The sequence below is a fragment of the Zosterops lateralis genome (assembly GCF_965231275.1).
Source record: "Zosterops lateralis genome assembly, chromosome: 14".
Taxonomy (NCBI): domain Eukaryota; kingdom Metazoa; phylum Chordata; class Aves; order Passeriformes; family Zosteropidae; genus Zosterops; species Zosterops lateralis.
In genome coordinates, this window is record NC_139774.1 from 14,600,024 (window position 1) to 14,608,686 (window position 8,663).

An 8,663-nucleotide genomic window follows, 5' to 3' on the forward strand; every position below is an offset into this window, starting at 1 on the left:
CCGCTCCGCCCCCGCGCCGTCGCCGCCAATGAGCGCCGGCAAAGCGCCGCCGAGGGGGCGGGGCCACGCCTCCATCATTAGCATATCCCCGCCCTCCCTGAGCGGCCGGCCTGAGGGAAAGTTGCCCCGGAGCGCCCGGGGCGGGCCCGGCGCAGCGCGGCCGCGCCTTTGTTCGGTGGCTCTGCCCCGGAGCGCCGCGGGCCACACGGGCACCGGCCCCGCGGGGGCTCCCCCGAGCCCCGCACCGAGCCCCCGGCGCCCGGGGCCGGCCCTCGGCAGGAGGGCTCTACTCTGCCGCACAGCCCGCACAGCACAGCCTCACAGCCCGCACAGCCCCACAGCCCGCACAGCCCTCACAGCCCTCACAGCCCGCACAGCCCCACAGCCCTCACAGCCCTCACAGCACAGCCCGCACAGCCCTCACAGCCCTCACAGCACAGCCCGCACAGCCCTCACAGCGCAGCCCCACAACCGGTCCGGCTCGCACAGCCCTCACGGCCCGCACAGCCCTCACAGCCCCACAGCCCACCCGGCCCGCACAGCACAGCCCGCAGAGCCCCACAGCCCTCACAGCCCTCACAGCCCCACAGCCTGTACTGCCCTCACAGCCCTCACACCACAGCCCGCACAGTCCTCACAGCCCGCACAGCCCCACAGCCCCGCACTGCCCGCAGCCGGCACCGCTGCCCCAAGCTGGGGGTGCCCGAGCCCGGGATTGTCCCTCGCTGGAAACGCCTGTGGGGCGAGTCCCTGCCCGCAAAGCCCCGCTGCTCCCCCGCCCCGGCTCCTGCCCCGCTCCCCGCACCGTGCGCTGCTTTGCCGCACGGGCAAGCCATTTCCGAACGGGACACTTCGCGGTGAAAGTTCTTTCTTTTCTTTTTTTTAATTTTCTTTTTTTTATTATTATTTTTTCCCTAGGAAGTCCGATTTTTGTTTTCCCAGGGAAAATATGAATTATAATAAAAGCAGTTCCTGCCCTGGCCAGGGAAGAGCCGGGCCGGTCCCGACCCGCCGCTGTCCCCGCATCACCCTCCATCCTTCCTCCCCCTGCCCAAGTCGCTCCGCGGCCGAGCCGCTCCCGTCTCGTCTCTGGCTCGGGCTCTTGCCGCGGGAGGAGCTCCCTGTGCCGCCGGCCTGGGCTATGCCTCCCCAAACACGGGCTTGCCCATCTTCGCACATAGAATGGAACAAAACCCTGCGCATCCCGGCACGCCGGGCTCCTCGCCCTCTCCACGGCGATGTCACAACGCGGAGGCTCCGGCGAGGGTAAACTCTAAAGTGTCCGGGCTATCTCTAGATTGCTGCTGTGTCCTTCCATGCCCCCGTTCCCCGTTCAGAGTGCGGGAGATGCTGCTCCGGGAGATGGAGGAGCTGCTGTCCGCTCCTTCCAGGGGTGCAGAGCCCCGCAAAGAGCAGCAGAGCCCACCGGGCTGCCTCCCCCAGCCGGGAGCCGGCCAAGGGCCTGGAGAGCAGCCGGGCCAGTCTATCAGCACCTTCTACAGCTCCAGAGGCACCCCACGGCAGCCCAACAACTATACAGGACCCTCTCTCAACCACCTGTGCATCACTTGTGTGGCACAGCCGCCTGAACCCACAGCTAAGCTCGGGAAGAGAGCTCTGACTCCAGAGCAGGCACAGAGCCCGCTGCCAGCACCTCGCTGGCACTGAGAAACTGCCCCCCATCCTTGGCTTTAGGCGAGCCCACACACAAAACATCCACATCCCCAACATCCTGCATCCTCACACAGGAACTGTCACAGACAGCAAGTGTTCACATTCCCTGAAGATGCCATTTGAATCTTGACATGATGCTACTGTGTCATATCTCGGGGAGATGTGGAAGAACACGGCCACACGGCCACACATGAATATTTACACCATAGGTATGGCACAGGAGCAGTTTGGCTTCTGCAGAGCTCCGGCTTATTGGGCTTCCTCCGGCTGCTGCTGCATCAGTTGTATCATATCCAGCCTAAATGCCTCCATGGTGAGATACATTCTGCAATTAAAAGCTATTTGCACCTGCACTGATTGCTCCTTTCCCAGGGCAGGGATCTGCCCAGGGAGGAATAATGCATTTGAATCAATATACTGAGCAGTTGGCAGATTTCGCCCTTCAAATCTGTTCGGGGGATCAGGGGACCGTTTCCATGCCTTTTCCAGGATGCTGAAGGGAAAAGCATCCCAGCTGCAGTCTGAGGGCACCTCCACCGGGCGGGAACAGCCAGCCACGACAGTAACAGTGACAAGTTCTCCACTGTTTTCCTCCTTAAACAACATTTGTGTCTCTGTGCCCAACACAGGGAGCTGTGGCTGAAGGCTGGGGGGAGATGCCCCACCTGGGGCTTAGTGGGAGTCTCAAAGCCACTAAATAATTCCTATAAGGACGAAAGAGTTAAACACTGACTCGACCCCCACAGGAGGAGTGTGAAAGAAAAGCAGAAGGGAAACAGGGAGGGGGTGAGAAAGTCAGGACTTTAAAAAAAAAAAAAAAAAAAAAAAAAAAAAAAAAAAAAAAAGCAAGAGAGCTGGCAGCAGGCAAGGAGACTTTCTGCTCCCTCCACCCCGCAGAGGCCAACCCTGGAGCACTGGGGCTTTGATTTTAAAGAATTCCTGGTTGCCTTTAGCATTCACTTTCTGCTGCCTGCCTGGGTCTGTTCTCTGGACCAGCACCACCCAGACTGCAGCAGCACACGGATCACTGCCAGGCCCACTGTGAGGCTCATTCCTGTGGAAAGCTGTGTCCATCCTTCCTCCAGCATGGCAAACAGAGCTGGAGGACTCTGCCACAGGGGAACCCTCAGTGCTGGGACTTCACTCTTCTGCTGCAGAAACAAACCAGGGTGTGTTGCAGCGAGGGCTCCCTGCAAACCCCAGTTAAATGCTCTCTACATTCAACACAGAATAAAACACACACACACACAGATGCACAGGCTGTGATTTGCTCCCAGGGTGCAGGAAGCTCCCAAAGTGAGCAAGAGCTGCAGGGTTGAGCCGTGGAGTTTGCCCAGCAGCACAAAGCCAGGAGCTGAGACTTTACAGCACAGGCAGCTCACAGACAGGACTGGGACATGAGACACAGGGTCTCTGGTCATGACAGACAGCAGGGATGGAAGCAGAGGAGGAGAAGGCTGGCCCTGGCTTGCTCGTCCTATGTAGGAAAAAACAGGGTTCCTGGAGAGCAAGTGGCTTTGAGACCTTTGAACAAGGGGCCACAGAAAAGGCCTCATTCTGGAAGATAAACAAATTCTGTGAGGCAGGAGAAGGAGGTCCCAGAGCACAGGAGTTCTCTTACATAGGGAAAGGCCTCTCCCCTGCCTTGACACCATTTCCAAGTGGGCCCAAGGCCCCTCTCGCCTCTGACCTGGAGTTTATCCAGGACAACTCCCTCCTCCTGCCTCCAGTCCCTCCTCTCCTGCCCTGGGGCTCCCAGCACAGCGGGGACAGTCAGGCCTTGCTTCCCTCTGCCCAGACCCCAAGGGAGGGAAGAACTACTTGGAAGTGAGAATTTCTGAGAGAAAAGCCTTCTGGTCCCTTGTCCCTGACCTTTGCAGCTGGATGAGGCCCCCCCCAAAGGGACCACACTCCTTCCTGCCCTTCTCGGGAGAAGGCAGAGGAACAACAGACCCGTGACAATGGGGAAAAGGGAAAAGCAGCCCCTCCTCTCAAGATGGGACTGAAAGTAGAGCACCCAGCACTCAGGTGTTCAGCATGTGCCCGCACTTTTTCAAGGGTTTGGAAAGAGTTCACTCCTGTCATCCCCAATGAAAATGTTTTTCATAAGTATTTTCCTTACGGGCTCCTGTGTCGATCCAAAGACTTTCCATCCACAGATAAATCCAATGTCTGCCTTGGCAGGCAATGACACTATTCAGCTACTTGGGGTGCTTTATTCTTCCTACCTGGCTAGCTCCTGGGGAGGACGAGAGGAAGAGAAAAAGGCTCAGAGAACTGGGAATTGGGACAAAACACTATGACTGAATAGAACAGTCCTGTTCAGGAGAGAGCCTGGATGCCTCTGGGACCAGCAGAGGACCTGATGGTGATGGTGATGGTGACAGCACCCCACTTTCACCCCTGCTACATAAAAGAAGCCGCAGCAGATGACCCAGACGGAAAGGTTTCATCCAGGAACTTCCTCCCCCTGCCTCCCTTGAGGGGCTCCCGGGTTGCCCCTGGCTGGGGTGGGTTTCTCCCCTCCAGGTCGGGGTTCAGTCCTGAGGGTGGGAAGCAGCGAGTGCTGAGCAGAACAAGGGCTGGGGAAAGGGGGAACCCCCTCGGGGTGCCTGAGGCAGCAGCGAGAGGCCGGCTGAGCCAACTCAGAAGGAGGATGCGACCCCCAAACTCAGCGCCCCCCATTATTAGCCAGGACAGGAGCCCCCTCTATGGCAACTCCCCGGGGGCGAGGGGCGAGCAGAGCTGTGAAATTACGTCGGGGCCATCCCCCCGGGGGCTGCACGGAGGGGAGGGACAGGGAGGGAGGTGCAGCTGCGCTGGCGGGGCCCGGGGAGGGGCTCGGGGCGGGTCCCCCCGGTGCCCCCGCGGCGGGACCGGCACCGGGAATGGGGGGGGGGGGCGGCCGCGCCGCGTGCCCACAGCGCCACCTGGCGGCCGCGCTAGGAACCGCACCGCGGGAACGGGAACGGGGCGAGCCCGGGGAGGGTCCCGGGGGGAAATCCCGGGGGAGGAGCATCCCGTGGAGAGGGGACCCTTGGGGGCGATCTCGGGAATAGAGGAGCATCCCATGGAGAGGGGATCCTTGGGGGGCGATCCCGGGGGAGGAGGATCCCATGGGAAGGTCCGTCCCGAGGGTGGGGGATGCCCGGGGAGGGGGATCCCGGAGGACGTCGGGCTCAGGGAAAAGGTGATCCCGGGGGGGAACCCCGGGGTGGGAAGGAGGCGAGATCCCGGGGGGAACAGACTGTCCCGAGGTGGAACATCCCGGGGGCTGGTGGAACATCCCGGGAGAACGGCGGTCCCCGGGAACAGTCCCCAGGGAGGCGATCCCAGGAAAGGACCATTCCAGGAAGACGATCCCGGCGGGGGCGATCCCAGGGGGTTGATGGAACATCCCGGGAGGATGGCGGTCCCCCAAGGGGGGGGCAGTCCCGAGGAGATCATCCCCGGGGGGAAAAGCGGGTCCCACGACCCCCATCCCTGTTATCCCGGCACCGGGAGAGCGCCGTTCCCGTTCCCAGCTCTGGCAGAAAATGCAGCTCTGAGCACGGCGGGTGCAGCCCCCGGGTTACCCAGGGAAGTTGTGGATGCCCAATCCCTGGGAGTGCTCAAGGCCAGGCTGGGTGGGGCCCTGAGCAGGATTTTGGTTCCCTGCAGTGCTCACATAGGTTTGCCATCCATTTGAGTCTAGTCTGTATTTATTTGTTTATGCTGGACAGATTACAGTGATTTTATCACACAAAACCTTGCTATGATTTTTACATAGAGAGTTCAGCAAAGCATTAAACATCTAATCAACTGCTGTTGGCTTCAGGGAGAGGTAAATACGTGTCTCCCATTGAAGAGTGAAGGGAGAAATCCAGAGGCAGGCACTCCCCCCTCTGAGAGGATGAGTTTAAGCATATTACATGGAATGGATTTAAATACCTACTAAAGTTGTCACATGCTTTGCTGAATCAAGACTGAATATTATCAGAAGTGTTTAAGTGGCTCTGGAATCTGTATCTCCTTTTAAACACTTTAATAAACTCTGAGGACTTTGCATCTTGGGATTTTGACTTAAAGGTGCACGAGCTCTTTTGAAGGGTGTCCTCCAAAACCCCAGGCCATTTCCCAGCTGGGGAATTGGATATTCAATACTTGCTGCATTGCAAGCATGAAGATTTCCATGTCTAGGACTGGATTGTTCAGGATTTGGCTGCTCTTTTCATGCTGACCATTTGGAAATCTGTTTCCACTGGCATTCCTGTAAACATCAGAAGGTCCTATGACTTCAGCAGAAGCAGAACTAAGTTCATCATCTGGCTCAGAATTCTGCCTGGAGCCACAGGGATACCTTTGAGCAGTGAGATTTTACCAGAACACAGCATAGGAGTGGCTTTGGTTTTATTGAAGTTTAAGATACAGAGAGACATTCACATTTATACTGAATTTCCAGAGCTTTGGACAACTTGAACTTCAAGTCCCGGTTTCGTTGATCCAGATCAGGGGATTTCTTTGTTTTCGTCTTTGTCCAGGATCTCTGTCACTCGAGGCAGACCAAAGACACCCACCTGGTTTTTCCTCATGTCCCTTCTCAGAGCCTTTTGTTAAAAATACCCAACCTGTGTGAAAAAGAAAAGTTCTGGTAAAGGGACAACTGGACAGTGCTGGTTTCACAGGAAGGAGGGGAACTCATTGGGAACTCTGAGTTATTTTGTGTTAGAAAGTTTTTACCTGTAATAAAATCTGCATTTTAGCAGAGGTAAAGGACATTTAAACACTCTTACACATGGAAATTTTTTTGGAAGTTGCTGTTCACTAACTAACCCTCATGTGGGGAGTGAAACATCGTGGTCCTTAGTGAAGCTCAGCTCCTGCTGACTTTGCCCAGGGAAGGGGCAGCCTCTCCGAGCAGGCATCTGTGTGCCTGAGTGTTTGCTCCATATGCACACACATCCATTATGGATGACACACAAATGCTGCTCCTGCTTCCCGGGCAGGCTCTTATGGCAAGGCTCACATCCCACTGATCTCACTGCAGGGCTTAGGAAGTGAAGCATTCAGAAGCTTCCCAAAATGTGTTACAAATGATGTATGGAGAAACAACTTCCTCCAGCACTGAAACAGAGTCATTGTCATGGCATGGTGAAGGAACTGTTAAACAGACACAGCAGCAACACTGGAGCTGGATTCGAGCCAGGGTATTTCAAGCAACTTGTAAAAAGTTCACTGATTCTTTAATGACTCCACCTGGCCAGAGCAGGACCCCTGGTTTATGTGCCTTCCAGAAGATCTGCTGCATGAGGAGTGTGTCTGAGCTGATATGAATCAAGCCGGTTCCTCTCACATCGCCTTGGTCTGGAATAGCTGTTGACCTGATGGAGTGTTAATGGGAACATTTATTTGTTTCTTTATCACTACAAAGATGTCATATATACTTACCCTGCTGCTGCCACTGTTCCCAAAGGGCTGTCAGCACCAGAGCCATTATAACACGACTGCCAGAGGTAATTTTTTTCCCCCCTCACACATTATTTCTTCAAATGATTCTGTGAAGAGAGAAAGAAGTCGGATACAAAAATTGCTGGTAAAAGAACAGTGCAGTGTGATGTGAGGCAGAGAAGGTTTCCTAAATGCCTGTCAGTCTCTGCCTTTATTGCTTAGAGAGACCAGCACAGGCACAGCCTGGATCTGTCTTGGCACAGGGGTATGTGCTGTGCCTGGCACTCTAAGGATGGGATTTGCCACTGGAGCTCTCCAGGTCATGGGGACAGTGACAATATCATGGCCTGTGGGACCAGGCAGCTGCCCCATGCACTGCACCCCATATTCCTTCAAATTTCTTATGTGAGAGCACAAAGACTCCACCGGAGTGTTTCGGTGGCACGATCACCAGTAAATAAAAATTAGGCAGAAGCCCAAACTGCCTTTACCTGTGGAATAAAAACAATCCCATCGCATTTCATTTATGTCACACCGTGACTTGACAGTTTAAGGAAATTGCTAATGGGACCTTTTACTGCGGGGTCACGAGTTCAAACCCGGCTCTGTCGGTAATGACCAGCAGCATCTGATGAATGTTTGATGACGTGAGATGAAAATATGGGTCTCAGTCCATTTATCAGTGGGAAAACCCTTCAACAGCTCGATCCCCTTAAAGCTAATCCCGATAGAAAAGCCAGTGCGGCTGGAGTGGGAATGAGCCCCTCCACAGCCCTACAGTAGATCAAGGTCAGGATGGGGCCATGCAGATGGAAAAGCTTAGAGCAGAGAGGGCTGGGCAGCACCTTTCTGTGCATAAACCAATCTACTGAAATACTCCCATGGCAGCTCGGGATGAGAGAGCCAGATCCGGGATTGTTCTCAGAGGGACAATGATCCTGGCATGAGGGGGGAGATGCAAACATCGGGAAATCCGGGATCAAGAGCTGCCTCAAACTAGTGCCAAACTTCAGGAATTCACGATTTTGCAAGCTGAGAAGTTCTAGTTGAATTTCTCGGTATTATAATACCACCGTAAAGTTGAAACTCAAATATCAAGGCAATGGGTGAGAAGTTAGTAAATGTCCTTTTTAAATGTCCTCTTTTTTTTTCTTAATTTTTTTTTTTTTTTTTTTTTTTTTTCTTTCCTGAGAGCAACAGAGAAAGAAATTATTGCCTGATTCAGTACTTCCCGAGCTGTCCCTTGCCCTCAAAAAGTGTAAAAGCGTTGCTGGCAGAATTTGGCAGCTGCTGAGAGACAAAGGCTGAAGTCTGAGCAAGACACGGCCGGTGCCTGCAGAGCCCAGCCCGCCCCAAACAGAGCCCAGGTGCGGATTTGGGACCAGTCTGTAACACAAATGTGCAAAGTCCTGCTCAGCATCCCTTCCAGAACCGGCTCTGCGCCCTTCTGAGGTCTCTCAGTGCTTCTCCTTGAGGATCCAGCCCAAAGCCCCAGGAAAAGAGGAGGATCCGAACCCGGGGGGCGCTGCCCCATCCCGGGATGGAGCCACGGGCAGGATTCG